The sequence below is a fragment of the Cynocephalus volans genome, chromosome X, assembly GCF_027409185.1.
Source record: "Cynocephalus volans isolate mCynVol1 chromosome X, mCynVol1.pri, whole genome shotgun sequence".
Classification (NCBI taxonomy): Eukaryota; Metazoa; Chordata; class Mammalia; order Dermoptera; family Cynocephalidae; genus Cynocephalus; species Cynocephalus volans.
This window is the reverse complement of record NC_084478.1, coordinates 83,209,899-83,228,799: the sequence shown is the minus strand read 5'-3', so window position 1 is coordinate 83,228,799 and position 18,901 is coordinate 83,209,899.

The window sequence follows — 18,901 nt, the reverse complement described above, 5'->3', positions numbered from 1 at the left end:
ATCAAGACACAATGGTGGAACAAACACTGGGTACACATTCCCATTCCAAAAAGGAGAAATAGGCCAGAAGAAAGGAGAAACAGGCCCCAAACAAGCCCGAAATCCAGCAAGGCAGATATTAAACCCTAAAGCTCCAAAATAATCTCCTTTGATTCCAAATCCTGCATCCTGGGCACAGTGGGGAATTTGAGCCCCCAAAACATCAGGCAGCCCTGCCCCCATGGTTCTGCTGGGTGCAGCCCCATGGGCTTCACTGGTGCCTACAGCTTTTCCAGGAGGACACTGCACATTGCCAGTGGCCCTACAATTCTGGGGTCCTGATGGTGGCCCCACTTTCATGGCTCTACTAGACATTGCCCTGGTAGGGGCTCTGTATGGGGGCTCCAACTGCACATTTCTGCTGGGTATTGCTCCAGGAGATGCCCTCTGTGGTGACTTCACCCCTGCAGCAGGTCTCTGCCTAGGCCCCAGGCCCTTCCATACATCCTCTGAAATTTGGGTGGAGACTGACATGCCTCTGCTGTTCTTGTGTTCTGCTGGCCTGCAAACTTAAAACCATGTGGACACTGCCAAAGTTTCCAGCTTGTGCGCTCCAGAACTGTGGCAAGAACCACAGTTGGGGGCCACTTGAGGCAAGGCTGTTCTAGCCAAAGTGTCAGGATGCAGGGAGCAGCATCCCTAGGTGGTTAGAACAATGGAGCTAGAGCCCCTGGTCTCTTCCCCAGAACAATTCTGTCCCCCTAGGCCTCTGGGCCTATGATGGGAGGGGAGGCCTGGAAGACTTTTGAAATGCCTTCAGGGCCTTTCTCTCATTGTCTTGGCTATTAGCATCTGGCTGACTCATAGCCATGCTAATATCTTTAGCAACCAGTCTGTCTGCCGCACCCTTGCATTTTTCTCCTGAAAGTGCTCTCTCATTCTCTACCATATGGCCAAGCTGCAAATTTTCCAAATCTTTGTGCTCTGCTTCCCGTTTAATGATAAATTCTGGCTTTATGTCATGTCTTTGCTTCCATAACTGAGCATAGGCTGTTGCAAGTTGCCATGCAGCTGTTTTAATGCTTTGCTGCTTAGAAATTTCTTCTGCCAAATATTCTGGTTCCAAACTCTAAAGTCCCACCTCCCACAAAGTCCTAGGGCATGGACACAATACAGCCAAGTTCCTTGCCAGTTTATAGCAAGGGTGATCTTTGCCTCAGTTTCCAATAAGTCCTTTCTCATTTAGATCTGAGAGCTTCTCAGAATGGCCCTTACTATCTATATTTCTGTCAACATTCTGGTCAAAGCCATTTAACCAATCTCTAAGAAGTTCTAAACTTTCCCTTGTCTTTTTGTCTTCTTTTGAGTCCTCCAAACTCCTCCAACCTTTGCCCAACACCCAGTTCCAAAGTCATTTGCACATTTTTCAGGTATCTGTATAGCAACACCCCACTCCTCAGTACCAATTTTCTGTATTAGTTTGTTTTTGTGTTGCTATAGTAGAATACCTGAAACTGGGTAATTTATAAAGAAAAGAGGTTTATTTGGCTCACAATTCTAGGACAGCTGCATCTGGTGTGGTCCTTAGGCTGCTTCGACTCATGGCAGAAAGTGGCAGAGCAGCCCACGGGTACAAGCAGATCACATGGAGAAGGTAGCAAGAGAGGGAGGGGGAGGCAACAGGGCCCTTTAAACAACCAGCTCTCATGGGAACTCATGAGAAATCATTGGAACTCACCCACTCCCCACCACCCCCAGGGAGAGCATTAATCTATTCATGAGGTATCTGTCCCCCATGACCCAAACTGCTCCCAACACTGCCAAGTTGGGGATCAGATTTTGAAATGAGCTTTGGGAGGACAGCACACCCAAACTCTATCAGAGATGATTGGACTAATTAATCCACTCATGGATTAATAGGTTGATAGATTAATGGTGTTAGACTGCTGGCTTAATAAGGAGAATATATGAACATGCTCTTGCACTCTCACCATGTGATACACTGCATGATCTTGGATCTCTGCAAACAGTCCCCACCAAGAAGATGTGCCCCCTAGACCTTGGATTTCCTAGCTTCCAAAACTGTAAGAAATAAATTCTCATTCTTTATAAATTACCCACTTGTAGATATTCTGTTATAAGTGGTAGAAAACTGACTAAGACAGATGTTAAAAGTAATCCCTATGGTAACCACAAAGAAAATAGCTGTAGAATAAACAAAAGGAAATGAGAAAGGAAATTGAACATTTCCCTACAAAAACATCAACTAAACACAAAAGAAGACAGTAATGAAGGAAGTAAGAGACAAAAAAAAGCTGTAACACATATAGAAAACAAATATCAAAGTGGCAGAAGTTGGTCCCTTCTTATCAGTAATTACTTTAAATATACATGAATTAAACTCTCCAATGAAAAGAAAGATTGGCGAAATGGATAAAAGAAAACTTTATCCAACTATATGCTGTCAAAAGAGACTCATTTTAGATCCAAATACACAAATAGAAAGTAAAAGGATGGAAAAAGATATTCCATGCAAATAATAACTAAAAGACAGCAGGGACAGCTATATTAATATCAGACAAAATAGACTTTAAATCAAAAAACCTTACAAACGACAAAGCAGGGCATTGTATATCAATAAAATGTTCAATACAGTATTAAGATATAACAATCATAAATGTTCACACACCTAATGACAGACCATCAAATATATGAAGCAAAAACTGTCAGGATTCAAGAGAGAAATGTACGGTTCTACAATTAATAGTTGGAGACTTCAAATTCCCACTCTTAATAATGTATAGAACAAGCAGACAGAAGAAGTAAGGAAATAGAGGACTCAACACAATAAAGCCAATTAGATTTAACAGATATATACAGACCACTCTACCCAACAACAGCAGCATACACATTCTTCTCAAGTGCACATGGGACATTTCCAGGATAGACCATATGTTAGGCCACAAATTAAGGCTTGATAGATTTAAAAAGATAGAGATCATAAAAGGTATCTTCTCTGACCACAATGGCATGAAGTTAGAAATAAATAGCAGAAGTAAAACTGGAAAACTCACAAAGTTGTGAAGATTAAACACACTCTTAAACTACCAATGGATCAAAGAAGAAATCAGAAGGGAAATTAGAAAATACTTGAGACAAATAAAAATGAAAACACAGCATATTAAAACTTATAGGATGCAGTGAAAGCAGTGCTAAGGGTGAAATTTATAGCTATAAACACATTAAAAACAAGAAAGAACTCAAATTCACAACCTAATTCTACAACTTAAAAAACTAGAAAACGAAGAGTAAACTAAACCCAAAGCTAACAAGACAAGGGAAATAATAAAGATTAGAGCAGAGATGAATGAAATATAGAATAGAAAAACAGTAGAAAAAATAAACCAAAAGTTGGTTCTTTCAAAATATCAACAAAATTGACAAACCTTTAGCTAGATAAAGAAAAAAAAAAAAAAAAAAGACTCAAATAACTAAAATCAGAAATGAAAATGGGAACCCTATCGCTGATTCTACAGAAATAAAGAGGAGTATAAGAGAGAACTATGGACAATTGTACATCAGTAAATTGGATAACCTGAATGAAACTGACAAATTCCTAGAAACACAAAATCTATTAACTCTAAATTATGAAGAAATAGAATATCTGAACAGACATATTACTAGTAAGGAAATTGAATCAGTAATCAAAAATCTCACAACAAACAAAAGCCCTTAACCTGATGGCTTCACTGGTGAATTCAACCAAACATTTAAAGAAGAACTAATACCAATTCTTTTCAAAATTTTCTAAAAAATTGAAGAGGAGGGAACAATTCCTTAGTCTAGCCAGCATTACCCTGATACCAAAGCCAGACAAAGACATCACAAGAAAAGAAAACTACAGATCAATCTCTTGTGAACATTGATGCAAAAATCCTCAGCAAAATACTAGCAAACCAACTTCAGCAGCATTTCAAAAGTATTATACACCATGACCAAGTGGGATTTATTCTGGGAATGCAAGGATGATTCAACATATGAAAATAGATCCATGAAATATAACACCTAAACAAAATGAAGGGAAAAACCTATATGATCATCTCGACTGGTGTAGAAAAAGCATTTAAAAATTCAATATCCTTTTATGACAAAAATGCTCAGGAAACTAGGAAACTACCTCAACATAATAAAAGCAATGTATGAAAAAACCCATGGTGAACATCATACTCAATGGTGAAAGATTAAAATCTTTTTTTCTAAGATCAGGAATCAAAAAGGCATCCAAATCAGAAAGGAAGTAGTAAAATTATCTCTGTTTTCAGACTACCTAATCTTATACGCAGAAAATCCTAAAGATCCCAAACACACACACACACACACACACACACACAAATTGTTAGACCTAATAAATGAATTCAGCAAAGAAGCAGGATATGAAGTTAACACTAAAATCAATTGCATGTCTATACACTAACAAAGAACATTCTGAAAAGGAAATTAAGAAAACAATTCCATTTATAATAGTATCAAAAAGAATAAAATACTTAAGAATTAACTAAGAAGGTAAAAGACTTGTACAATAAAAACTACAAAACATTGTTTAAAGAAATTAAAGAAAACATAAATAAATGGAAACACATCCTGTGTTCATAGGTTGGAAGACTTAATATTGTTAAGATGTCAATACTACCCAAAGCAATCTACAGATGCAATGCAATCCCTATCAAAATTCCAAAAACATTTTTTGCAGAAATAGAAAAACCCATTCTAAAATTCATATGAAATCTCAAGAAACCTGGAATAGCCAAAACAATCTCATAAAAGAAGAACAAAGCTGGAGAAATCACACTTCCTGATTTCAAAACTGACTACAAAACTACAGTAATCAAAACATTGTGGTACCGGCATAAAGACAGACATGCAGACAAACGGAATAGAATAGAGAGCCCAGAAATTAGCCTGCTCATATACAGTCAGATGATTTTTGACAAGGGCACCAAAACCATTCAGTGAGGAAAGAAAATCTTTTCAACAAATGGTGCCAGGACAACTGAACATCCACATGGAAAAGAATGAAGTGGGACCCTTACATAATACCAAATACAAATATCAATTCAAAATGGAAAAAAAGACCTAAATGTATGATCTAAAACTATAAAACTTGTAGAAAAAAATCATAGGGCGAAAGCTTCATGACATTGAATTTGGCAATAATTTCTTGGGTATGACACCAAAGGCACAGGCAAAAAAAAAAAAAAAGACAAATTGGACTCATGAAAATAAAAAAAAAATATGTGCATCAAAAGATAATATCAACAGAGTAAAAAGGTGATTGAGTTCAGGACATACTGCCCCAAAATATAGCACCTTGGCATATTGAATATTCTAAGCTGAAGGATTTGAGAAACAACATGTGCAAAAGGGACTTTTTGACGTTTCCCTGAAGCAGGTCATAAGCGCCCTATGTGAGAGGCGCCCTCCCTATACAAGGAGGAACTGAGCACCCTTATCTCTGAAGGTGAAGGAACACGGAGAGGAATCTGAACAGACCATGCTGTTTCCTCCAGTTTACTACAGTAAGCTTATACTTCTTCTCTGTTCTATCCCATTTCTCTGTGACGCTCCACTCTTCATCAAACCTAGCATAAAAACATTCAGGTTTAACTGCTTCTTCAGGTCTTCATTTCCTTGTGAAGATTCCTGTGTCAAGTAAAACTCATATTAAATAAATGTGTATGCTTTTCTTTTGTTCAACAGTCTTTTGTTACAGGGGCTCCAGCCAATGAACCTCAGATGGGTAGAAGGAAAAGATCTCTTTCTTCCCCTACAGTTTCTGGTGACCATAAAGAGATGGCTGGGTTACTCCACTTGCTCTGGTGGCTGCAGATGAGATTCTAGGAAAATTGACAAAACCAGTGAAAAGTAGGAGCTCTTACCCAGTCAGCTCTCCCAGATCTCTGTTTGTTGTGCCTGGTTGAGAGAGAAAGTAAAAACTTCTCTTTGTCCCTTCCTTTCTGAATTCAAATTAGCAGGAGAAAAATATTTGTAATAATTAGGTCTTTGGATTATGACTCTGGTTGAATTTGGTTTTGGGGTACCCATTGGTTATTGATCCTTTTCCCACCCAGGAGCATCTATTACTTTCCTACTGTCGCATTTTGTGTCCTGGGAGCTTGGCGTGGCTTTCTGCCTGCCAGGACATGCAAGTTGTGGGTTCTTGTGCGTACAAGAGGCCAACTTTTAGTGTAGGGGCCCCAAGAGCATCCTACTGACTATTGCCACCTGTCAGGGAGGTTATCTAAGACTTTCTTTCTTTTGGCTGTCTTTGGGAATAGTTCTGGATCTTGGGAGAACTGCATCTTTTGTACTCTCTTTGGGGACATCCCTCACACCCATGGTCAAGTCATAAAAGGCTTATTGGTTTTGGTTTTGAATTACTTGATAGGTACCTTTGATTTAAAAGGAAAAGGAAAAAATATTCTATTCAAAAAGTTCAATACTTTTAGTAATACTTACCGCTCATCCCAGCTGAAACTTGGTAATAATGTGTATATATATATATATTTTTTTTTTTTAAATTTTATTATTATTTTCTTTACATTCTATGATGATGTTGTAGAACAATTGGGAGGGAAAGGGAGAGGGGAAAAGAGAAGGAAATGGGATGGAAGAAGGAGGAGGTGCAGGACTGAGGCCTGTGGCATCCCCCACATTCCCACAGAGGAGACCAGTGGGCTTCCAGCCTGGTTATTGCTGGGCTCGGTGCAGATGTCAGAGGGGTGTGGCAATAGCACTCACCCCCCACCACCCCAGCTCAGGAACCCAGGTCCTTCTTGCTGAAGCTTGCTGGTCATCACTGGGCTGGTTGCTCGTGCGGGGGGTGGGGGCATGGACAAGTCCCTCAGCCCCCCACTGCCCTGGCTTGGGAGAGCCTAGGGCATTTCCTGTGGCAGCTCAGTGGTTGTCACTGGGGTGGCTGCACTTGCTGGGGGGTGTGGTCAAGGCCTGCATCGTCGGGACTGGTTGCAGCTGTTGGGGGGCATGGCTCAGGTCCCCAGCCCTCCCCCCTTCCTGGCTTGGTCGCTCAGGGGACTTCTAGTCCTTCTAGGTGTTATAGGTGTTCTTTGGTGAAATGAGACCTTTACTAGTTAATATCAAACTTTGTCTCTGGTTGTGAGTACTTTGTTTTTCCTTCAGTTCTGTGTTGCATTATTTGCTGTTCCCACCACTTAAACTCTGCACTGGAACTAATTTCTTTTCCTTTGTGTATTTCTAAAATGGGGGAACTTCCTGTGGGAACCAGTACTTGTGCTGTGTGGTTGAGCTAAATTGCTGCTTTGCTGCTGATTCCCTAGGGAAGGCTTTTTGTGCAGCTCAGATTTTAATGGTTGACTTTATAGGTATTTCTGGATCTGGTGAAATCTGGTGCACCTGGGTTGTATAGAAACACTGGTCTGGGCCTGAGTCATTTCATCAAACTGTACCCCATGCAATTCTATATTCCTGAGCAGTCTCCTCTGAGTGGTCCTGTGCTGACTGGGGGGCAGATCCGCTGTCCTTGCTGTGTCCCAGTGTTCCCTGGTGGGCCGTTCTCCCCCACTGCCCATGCTCCAAACACTTCCCATGGGACAGGCCATGCTGTGGTCCCTTGTGGTGACTCACCAGCCTCTGAGTGGCTCCTTTTTTCAGTTGCTGTGACTCCTCACTCCTATGTGGGTCCATGGGAACCCTGTTGGTGGTACTACTGGCCTAGGGGCCACCAATGCCCTCTTCTCCCCTGCCATCTCCATGCAACTTCATCCAAAAGGCACAGCTACAGCTTTTTGCCAGCTCCTACTCAATGTGCTCAGCAGCTCCAGCCTGGAAGTGGCTGCGGCATGAAATGGTTGGAACTCTGTAGGTCTCTCCTCCTCTTTCCCTGAGCTCTAGAGGCCCCAGCTTGGCTGTTGTTGCTTTTTAGTAGTTGTAACTTGGTTGATTTATGGGAGAGAGTGATGCTGAGGACTGTCTTTTCTGCCACCTTGACTGTGATAATCAGGTATTTAGAAGGATTTTTTTTAAAGAGTTCTATGATCAGAAGTTGACCTAATTGAAAGCTGATATTCAGAGCCTAATGGAAGCTATTTTTTTATCAAGGCCTTCGTGTTTTCTCTAAGTGATCTTGTTCCTCCCATGGGAACTTCTCAGTCAGCTGAAACCCCCTTCTTAAGCCCCTACTGACTGCATGATCCACCAACTCTGTCCACCTGTCCTTGTTGGTATGATTTTGCTGAGAATAATTTGGAACTTCATTGGCCTCTTTGATCTCTAAGAGATCTCTAAGATCTCCCCTAACTGGCTCCTTTATTACCCCTTCTTCCCATTGCTTCTGCTCCTCCATCCTCCTTTTGCCACCTTTGAACTCCCACTCAGTTCACTTGAATACTTTGACATATGTCCCTTACCGCCTCCTTCCCTCTGTCTACCTCTGCCAGCACTTTCCATTCTAGCCCCTCAGTCACCTGAACTTTAGGCCTCCTGCTCTCAACGGACCCAAGGTGCACCAAAAGCAACTACCTGAAGCTAAAAAGAAAAAAGCTATACTGGAAAAATATATTTAAAAAATATATATTTTATCCACTCGGATGGGCTGAAGACATCCTGACAGCCACTAGATGTCGCCTCACTCACCTAAAATTTAGTTCACAGCCTCCATAAGATTACTTATCAGGGCAAATGAAAATCTTAGAACACTCCACCACCGGCCGAGCCTGTGGCGCACTCGGGAGAGAGCAGCGCTGGGAGTGCGGTGACGCTCCCACCGCAGGTTCGGATCCTATATAGGAATGGCCAGTGTACTCACTGGCTGAGTGCGGGTCACGAAAGAGACAAAAATAAATAAAACACTCCACCATGAATGTTGGTAAACAGGTAACCTTAAATTGTCCTATTGTAACTTTAACTTGTCCCATTTGCCAAAAACATGATTCAGACAGAAATATAGAGAAAAGATGAGAACTGTTATATAAAATAGTGAATTTGTATTACTATGCTTTACTGATTCACAGCTAAAATTTTTAAATGAAAACTGTAAGACCTCCATTTGCATCTGTATGTTTCTGTGTGTCTGTATATGTCTGTTATACATGTGTGATATTTTTCTACCTCTGGATAGTATTACAAAATTAATTTATAAAATCCCTTAAAAGAGTACTATTCAAATTTGCTTAGAGATACATGAGTGCTTATATAAATTACATATTCCTAAAACCCTTAGAAATATAGAAACTAGCCCAACTGGTTTTTTTTAAGTTCACATGATCGGGGGTAATCTTTGGTAAATAAAGCTAATTTTAAGATTATAGGTAAAATAAAAACAGGAATGTCTTCAGAGTTGTCAATATTAAATATAATGCAGATATATAATTTTATTCTATGTGGGTTTACTAGTCATATAGGTTTATGTTATATCTACTAGATGTTTAAGATTATAAAACTATAAATCCAACCTAAGAACAAAATGTAAAAAAGAATTAATTGATTGATGCATGTCAAACATGGCAGTTTAAAACAAGGAAAGAATCATATATTTAACTTTTTAGATCCATTGCTTCTATGATATTTTTGAGACTTGCCTGATTTGTCAACAAAAAGATAACTTAAGATGTTGGCTAGTTTTATTTAATGTCTCATGAAATTTTCGTGAGTAATTAAAGCATAATTGTTAAGAACAAGTGAATTAATTAGATGTAAGTGGGATAAAAGTACTTTTCAACAATAATTGTTTTATAATATGTCTTCTTAAAAATAGTTTCCCAAATATTTTTGGTAATGTGCAACCTTAATGTTATGCTAAGTTAAATTGAGCAATAGATATTCATTTAAAATTTTGATATAAGATAAAATACTGAAACATTAATTAATGGACATAAGGTTAAGTTTATCCACTTTTGGCTTCTTAATTTTTACAGAAAGAAAAAAGATATTTGGGTCTGTTAATAAACATGTTCTTTACCACGTTGAAAGATTGTACCAGGAGGAAGCATATGCCTCTAGAAATTATAAAACGGTATATTCATAAATTTACTGATCTATTGCAGGATGCTTATATATGACAGTTGACAACTGTCTGCTTCCTAGTTTTCACTGAAAATTACAGTTACAAAGGATTAAAAATTCTAGTCAATATATGTAGACAAACCTATGAGAAAACATAAGGATGAATGGAAACAATTTTGTGTGCAAAGTATATAAAGTCTGAAAGTCTTGTTTTTGGTAAGGAAGAGGAGAGTAGTTCTGTTCTAAAGGAAAATGAATGGATTTTAAAGAAATTGTAAGAGTTTTGTGGAAAGGAATCTTGGAAAAAGAAATTTTATCTGTGTGGTCAAAGTTGGCTAAGATTGGGTGGATTTGCTTATATCATTTTTTATAAAAATTCGTTTCAGTATTAATAGTACACTGATGCAAAATACAAACCTCTGTTAACCTTGCGACTATGCCACTGGACTGAGTAAGAATTTCTAGAACTAATGAAGAAGCTGATGGAGTCATAAAACTGCTAACCCCAAATCAAACAAAACGGGAATTAATTACATGGGACTGAATTAACTGATGGGGGTGATAACAATTTTTAATGATTTTTGTTTGAAACATTGCTGGTTCTTCACTGTTTTGTTTTCCAGATTTAAGGAAAACTTTTTCTTTTATCTTAAACTATCTGTAACTTACAACAATTTGGTAAAATATACCTTTGTGAACACAAATAAAACAATTATTTTTTTCTCCCCATCTGATCACTCAAGAATTCAGAAACTCTTAGTGAATGTTTTTATTTTCCTGGCAATATAGTTATTTGCGTAAGTTCAATAAGAATCTATTCTTCTCGTAACCAGACACAGTTGGAAACATTGGCTATATTACCAAGGCTTTGACTGGAATATCATATTGGAGAATGACGTACATAGAATCAGATATGACTAGACAGTTTTAAGGAACTAAGATTGAATTTATGGAACCAATGCCTACAAAGCCCCCTTGGAAAATCAGCACGGTAGCTGCCTTTAAAGGTTCCCGGACTTATGGGTTAGTAAGGAAGGTCACTTCCTGACAGGTGCAGGAACCTCGGGATATTTTGGAGACCTAGAGAAGAGAGAAACTTACCCAAATCTATAGATATTAAAGTCAAAGTCTGATGGCAAGACCTTGTCTTGGCTTCCTAGCCTCAAAAGGCTTTTAAAAATTCAATCTGAAACTCCTTATTAGAAGTTCCAGCAAAACAAACAAAGAGGGCTGATGTGGTCAATCAACATTCTTGTTGCATTTATGTAAGTAATCAAGCCAAATCTAATAATACTAGGCTTATTTTATAAGCAAGAATCAAAAAAGCAGTGACTATGGAGAGAAATTTTGTTTCAATGGAAAACCATAGCACACCATTGTGAATTATTAGGTTATAGATCTATTCATTGCCTTTGAGATATTTTTCACCTCTTGGTAAACTCCATTTTATTTGCTACTTTGTTATCTCCCGTAAATTGAACTGAATCTTGCCATCTTTGCACATTTTGTTACTTCTTACCAAATTATCAATTCTAGTTTCCTCCAATATCTGACTATAACTCTTCAGAGTAACATTTTCAATTTTTCTCCCACTCTCTTGACTTAGCAAAAACCAGACTGCCTAGATTCTTATTGGGACTGTCTAAAGAAGCCCTATGAGCTGAAGCTGGATGCTTCTGTGCTCTGCTTCAGGAAATAACTATGACTGTGACACTGATGTCTAAGCCATTACCAAAGACATTCAAACTGCAAACCAGGAAATCCATTGGATTCCCCTGCTGTCCTCACTCTACAATCTAAAGATGCTTTGAGACCAACAGCTAGAAATTTTTTCAACTGGCTGCCCTCTGGACTCAGAAACTGGGTTTAGAGTGTTTGCCAACCATTAATCTTTGTTTTTCTCTTTTTTGTTTCATAGAAATCACCCTCATTTGAATGTCTGATGATTCACACTGTCCAGTAAATATCCTCTACTACCAAGTCTCAGCAGATGGCTCAGCTGGCCCTTAATGAACAAAAGGTGACCAAAGGAGAAATGGACATATATTGCTCAAAGGAAAGAAAAATGTTTCACTTTCTCTAATAAGAGGAGGACTGACAATGATACTCTCCTTGACCAAACTTTAGTCAGGCTCATCTAAGCTCTCTTCTCAACTAGGCCTCAATTATAATCTTTAGTGTACATCCTTTTTGAGGCTATATTGCCCAATTTTAGCAAGAATCTTTCTAATTCAGTTTAGAGAGAATCCCCCTTCCCTTGATATCTGATAACCTTGGCCTGCCTTCAACAAAAAATAGGTTGGGTCATTTTAGCAAGAATTCCCCCTAACCTGGATGTCTCATCTTAGTAATCTCCCAAACACCAACTCACCCCCCAGCAACCTGCTCCTTGGTTGTACTCGTAAATCCCCTGTTTTGCTTGCATTCAGAATTGAGTCCAGTTTTCTGAGGTCTCAGAAAACCTATTGCAAAAGTTCCTGAATAAAATCTGTTTTTACTCATTTAACTACTCTTCAACTTTGATTTTCTTTAGTAGTGCATATGTTTAATCACATTTGTCAACATTCCTCAGTAAGGGTAGATTAAATTTGGTTTCCCACAGAACATAACTTTTTTAAATGTTTGCATGATATTCTATCATGTTACCATGCCATAATTTATTTTAACACTATTTTCCTCTTCTTGGACATTCACATGATTTCAAATATCTTCCCATTATAAATAACACCATGACAAATATCTTTATGTACAAAACATCAGACACGTTTCTAATATTTTCTTTAGGCTATCTAGAATTGGATGCTCATGAAGATGAATATTTTTAGTCTTTAGTACATATTGATCCATCACCTTCTGAAAAAGCTGTACTAATTTATGCTCCCAAGAGCAGTGAATGACAGGGCTTATTATGCTAAAAATATACATATCTCATTTTGGTAGAAAGGGAAAAAGATTACTAAGCTTCCAATAGGAGAGAATGAGAGAATGAGGTCCCACCAATTGAAACTAATGCAGCTGAAAATGTTTGGCATGTAATGTGAACTTGTTTTTTTCAACCTAACTTGACAGTGGCAAATTATCTGTTGTCAGTGATAAATACAGCCTAGAAGAATGGCAGTTGCAGGACTTCATAACATAGGCCCATATGACTAGTGTTTGGCAAACAGACTCACAAATAGTAGTGCTGGAGGTTGCTGGAGATGATTAAGTGAGTGGGCTTTTATTTTTGAGGTTTTTCTATTCTTTCTAAGCTTTACATTTTGAATAAAAATGTTTAAATAAATAATACATGTTAATGATACAAAATTCAAAAGGCACAAAAGGTACACCACGAAAAGTACATGTCCTATACCTGTGTTTTAGTCACTCAGCTTTTCCTTCCCAGAGTCAACCATGGTTACCAGTTTCTTGTTTATCCTCCCAATGATATTCTGTGCATTTAAAAAAATGAATATCTCTTTTATGTATTTTTCTTTTGTCCTCCCACACAGAAGGTACCATATGATACATGCTGTCTTGTACCTTCCTTTTCAGTTGGCAAATTAACCAGAATATCATGCAATATAAGTATATAAAAAGCTTAACTACATATATAACCATATATTCATTGTTCAGCATATATTTTTTGATCACCTACTGGGTGCCAGACTTGTTCTACTCACTGAGATACAGCAGGAAACAAAACACAGAAAAACTTCAACCCTCATGGACATAATATCATAGTGGGGAGGAACAGAAAAACAAAATAAATAGGTAAAACATATGTTACCTTGTGGAAAGTATTATAGAAAAATATAAAAAGCTGAACACTGAGAGACACCTGCATGGAGAAGGTGGTGTGCTGGTTAGGCTGAGCTTGCATAAGCCCAGCCAAACCCAAGAGCAAGGAGAGTCTTTCTCAGGAATGAGGAGTCAAGACCTAAAGACCTTCAGGATCAGAGGACCAATACTCAGCACAGAGAAGGCCCTCTCTTCCTGAAAACAAACACCCCACCAGAGAGAAACACATGCCCACTGACCTGGCCCTGGCCAATGTTGGGAAAATAGAATAATTTAATCAGACCCTCTTGCCTTAGGTCTGGTTGGGGGTGGTGAAGCACATTCTTTGTAAATAAGTTGTGTGTGGGTGGAGTTAGTGTGCACGTGCGGCACCGGGACTTGGTTGGTGTGAGTGCCTCCAGCATCCACCTCCAGCAGCCATGCTCTCGAACCTATGGCTCCAAGGACCTTTTTTGCCAGTTACCTAGCTCATAGACCTGTGTGTGAGGGGTCTGGGGACCCAGCCTGGCATGTGAAGGGTTTGTGACCCATTCTGTGAACAGTCTTGAGGGGTCTGTGAGCTCCAGACCCAGCCCTAGCTCAACAATTGGCCCAGTCAGCAGGATTACGGGCAGGTAAAAGAGCTCTACAGCCAGAAAGTCTTTGCCTGAGCAGGGAAGTGAGAGAAGTCTGAGGCACAAACTGGGTCCTGCACCCCCTTTACAAATTCATGAAAACTAGTGGCTCACCCTTTAAAGAGATTACAATGCACCCTTACTTGCATAAAGACCAGGTGGGGAGCAGAGGATCCTAGGGTAGAAAGTCATGGTAAGGGCCATCTTCCCCACTTCAAGCCTGTCCCCTGAGAGGTGACTGGCAGGGAGAGGTGGGGATGCTCGAAGAGGAGACATGCTACAGGTCTCTACAACAAAACAGATTGGAGTAGCTCCCTTGGCCTCCAAGGAAGGAGCCACAGGGAGACTGATCCGGGTTTTATAGAAAAAGCACTTTATAAGGATAAGGTAACCAAAAGGGGTGCCTCATGAGAAAGTGAGCTCCCTGTCATCTCTGGAATTATCTAAGCAGAGAGACAGAAGGACCTCTGTCACTCGGCAAGAGGTTGGACCACAGGACCCTTGGGGGCCCACTGACCATAAAATGAATGCTCTGATCCTCTCTCTTTGGAAGACAAACTACCCAGTCTGTCTGGTGCAGTCAGGTGGCTCTGAAACACACCAGGGACTGCAGACCCTTTCTTGGGTTTCACAAAAGAGCAACATTAACATTCATTAGTGCTCTAATCAGCATCTTAATGACCAGACTTACTCCAGGTCTTTATACTCAGTACCTGGTGCATATTCACCCTCCACCTGCATCCGCCAACTAAGCTTGGAGGCAGGGGTGAGCTTCCCTAGTGCATCTGCATTCCACCTTCTCTCCCTCCCCCTTCCAGTCAGATCAGGAAATTGGTTTTAATCCACCAGGCTCTCGCTGCTTAGCAACAGAAGTGCCTGCTCCTAGCAACCAGGAGCCACAAAGATGCGGCAGAAAGAGGGGGCTGTCTGGGCCCTGCTGTTGTTCAGCTACTGACTGCTGGCCTCCTGGATCTCAGAAGCTGGGTCTTGACAAGCTGATCTCTGGGGCAGCTGCCTTACCTTACCCCTGAACCTGCCTGCCTGGAGCCCCTCTGAATCCCACCAAACAGGCCAGCAGAAGGCACAATAGGATGATCACAACAGGGTTGTTCTAGGAAGTACCCTCACCTAAGAGGCACAGAGGCTGTGTTGGTTCCTCCAGTCCGACCTGGTGGGTGGGAGTGGGGTGGGCCAGGCTTCTTTCCCTGCAGGTGAGAGCAATTCTTACTCAAGGCAGGGGTAGGGGGCACATTGTAATCCCAGCCCATATGAGCCCGAAGGGGGTGAAGGACCATACAAGATAATGCCCTCCCAGAGATCAGGAAACTGAGAGCCAGAGATGGGGTCAGGCCCACACAGCCTTTCTGTGACAGCTGGGTCTGAAGCAACACCAGGACACAGGCGTCCCCAACACAGTCAGCACTCATGAGACTGCCAGGCCACCAGGCAGCACCAGAAGCCTCTGCCTCCCCTCCACAAAGGACGGCCAGGACAGGTTCCTACACCCTCAAAGTAGCCCTCTGCCCTCCTGCCTTGTGGGGTGACTTCAGCTCAGGGTGATCACCACTGCAGACTTTCCGTTTGATGAGCTGCTTTCCTAGAACTTTCTTTTAGCATAATGAGACTTCAGAAGTGCCAGAGGAGGCCTGTCCATAATGCTGACTCTGTGAACAGATGCTGATCGGTATTTTCCTTAATCTCACATCTCCCTGGCCTTCACAGGACATGCAGGTGCGTGCATTCCCCCATCCCCCTCTGGGGCTTCAAGCTCTGACAATGGGGTCGCCTCCAGGAGTAAACCATGGAAAGTGGGGGCTAAGGGAAATGTCATCAACAAGGGATGCCCAGCCCCATCCCTCCCCCTGGGCCAGGCTCCCGGGCAGGGACAAGCCATCTGCTGCACAGCTTCTTTCTTGCTTCTCTCCTTCCCTTCCCCCTTTCTCACTCCCAAGAAAAGGGCTTCTACTCTCTGCCTTCCATTGCCTGGCAACCAAAGCAGCTGCCACAGGCTGCAAGGAGCAGCATGCACATATGCTGCCGAATGAAAGGCCATGGCGAAATCTCTGTCCCCAGTCACAAACCGCCACCAGCAATGCCGCTGGTGCTCACACATCAGATACAAGGCTTTCCTCACATTCGCAAATGCTGTTCTAAGAAGAGTCTTCCAAAGGTGGACAGACGAGCCACATTTGAGTAAACACCTTGCTGATTCACCCTACTCGATTACATATTTAAAACTGGTTGCTATGGAAAATGTCAAGAAGAAGAAGAAGAGCATGAGGAGCCCTCCTGTACACATCACTCACTTCAGCGATGATCAGTTCTAGGCCAGACATCACATCATTGTAGCCATAAGTATTTCAGTATGTAGCTCTGAAAGACGAGAACTTGTTTCTAATGTAAGTACAGTGTCATTACAACACCTAAAATAATTAACAATCATGCCATAATCATCAAATACCCAGTGAGCATCCCAACTTCAAATGGCTCATGTCTCATCACCGCCACGAAAGAATTTTTGTCTTTGTGATTCTTCCACTTTATTTCAGTCAGGATCTAAAGAAAGTCCCCACATTAATCTACAGGTTTCCCCTCCTGAACATAAGAAAATTACAAGAAACTAGGATTGTTCTGGAAACCACTGACCCGCAGACTCTTCCTGAGACCTCTGTGAGCTCTTGTAATGCCTTGAGCTACATAAGGCATTACTACTTCCCAAATTTTGAGATGAGACTGAGATTCAAAGCAGTAAAATGAAGAGCTCAACATCACCCAGCTGCTGAGGGACTGGGCCACGTTGCTACCTCATGTCAAGAGTTCCAACTCCTAACTGTGTGGTGTGTGTCCTGACGTCCACACTCTGCTGCCCCCACCTGCCCTGCCTCCAGAAGGGTGAGGGAAGCCTTTGTGGGGGGAGGCAGGAGAGACCTCCACCACTCCGGTCCCGCCCATGTGCTAGTCCAGGTCCCACCAAGCATCCGTCACAGCAATCCCACCTCCTCTGACTGCCGAGGCCCATTTCTCTCTTTCCAGGTATCTGCCTGAGGTTGCACATCCTCAGCCTCCCCATCCAGAAGCTCCACGAGTGCTCGCGTTTTAGCTCCAGGATATCTGTGCCCCACACTCCGGCTGAGCCTCACTCAGAGCCGTTTGGAAGGTGTTCCCCAAAGGAGCCCAACTGACTCTTTGCCTGAGGGAGGGGTTTTTTTTAGGGGAGAGGATGCGCTGGAAGTACAGGCCAGTCTTTGGGGAGAAATCTGAACCCCAGGCGGGAGTCAGCTGTCAGACACTCCAGAGTGACAGTGGTCTCTCTTGTCCTCAGAGGAGGCAAAGGACTGTCCAGGGGATAGTCTGGGCCTGGGCATGCTGAGGACAGGGGGCTTTGACCTCACCCCTCCCTCCCATGGGCCATTTACCCTCTCAGGGCCACAGGAAGTCCTCTGGAGAATCAGCCAGCTATGCTGTGGTCAAAGGAGGCCTCTGAGCTCAGAGTAATGGAAACTGCTCTGGCCAGAGAGTCCTAGCAGCAGGTCCCGGTCTCTGCTCTTACATTGTGCTGCTCTGTGATCCTGGGCGGGAGACTTCCTCCCTGTGAATCTCAGTTTCCTTATCTATACAATGAGGGGTAGACCAGATGACCTTTAGGGGCCCATTAGCTTCCAAGTGTCTATAATCTCCAGGAAAAGGAGACCCACACATTCCTTGTTAACTGATTCCTGGTCTTAATTGCTTCACTGTCAGGCGGGTCTTCCTGCCTGTTTCCTACTGTCTCTGAGCTTTGTTTCCTCTGGCCAAAGCCCAGGTCTAGATAAGCATGTTGATTGTCCCGGAAGTGCTTGGGTGGGCGGCAGGCATTTTTTCACAACTCAAGTCACAGTTGTAGGAAAGTGAGGTCTAGGCCCCATAAGTCCCTCATCCCGATCCCCAAGGTATTCAGAAGGCAGCATTGTTCAGACGACACGAAGATGAGCAGTGGTGGAACAGACCAGCTCCTTGCCCTTCAATTAGCCTGACTCTCCCATCTTCCAGACAAGGAAACAGGAACTTGCCCAAGGCCGCACAGAGCTGGGACAGGGAGGAGCCGAGGGCAGGGAACAGCTGAGAACCCCCTCTGGAGGGATCTTTCCTGAACAGGGGTGAGTGTGGTGAAGGGGAGAGCCAGTCACCTAAGGAGCAGAGTTGGGGCATGAACTATAACCAGTTTGTGAAGCGCACCTTTAGGGAGTCCCTGAGTCCTCCTGGGGGAGGGGACACACACATGCGCGCCTGCACACACACACCACAGGAGAAGAGGTCATAAGCACATCTGACTACCAGGTGCCTGAGCTGGGACTCTAACTTGACCTTCCCACCCAGGGGCCCCTGAGTTTCCCAGCAGCTTCATTTATTCAACAAATAGTGACCGAGTGACTGGCAATCAAACAGTGAACAAGAGGGACATGGCCCCAGCCCTCTCGGAATTTGCAGCCTAGCTAGGGAAGCAGACGTTC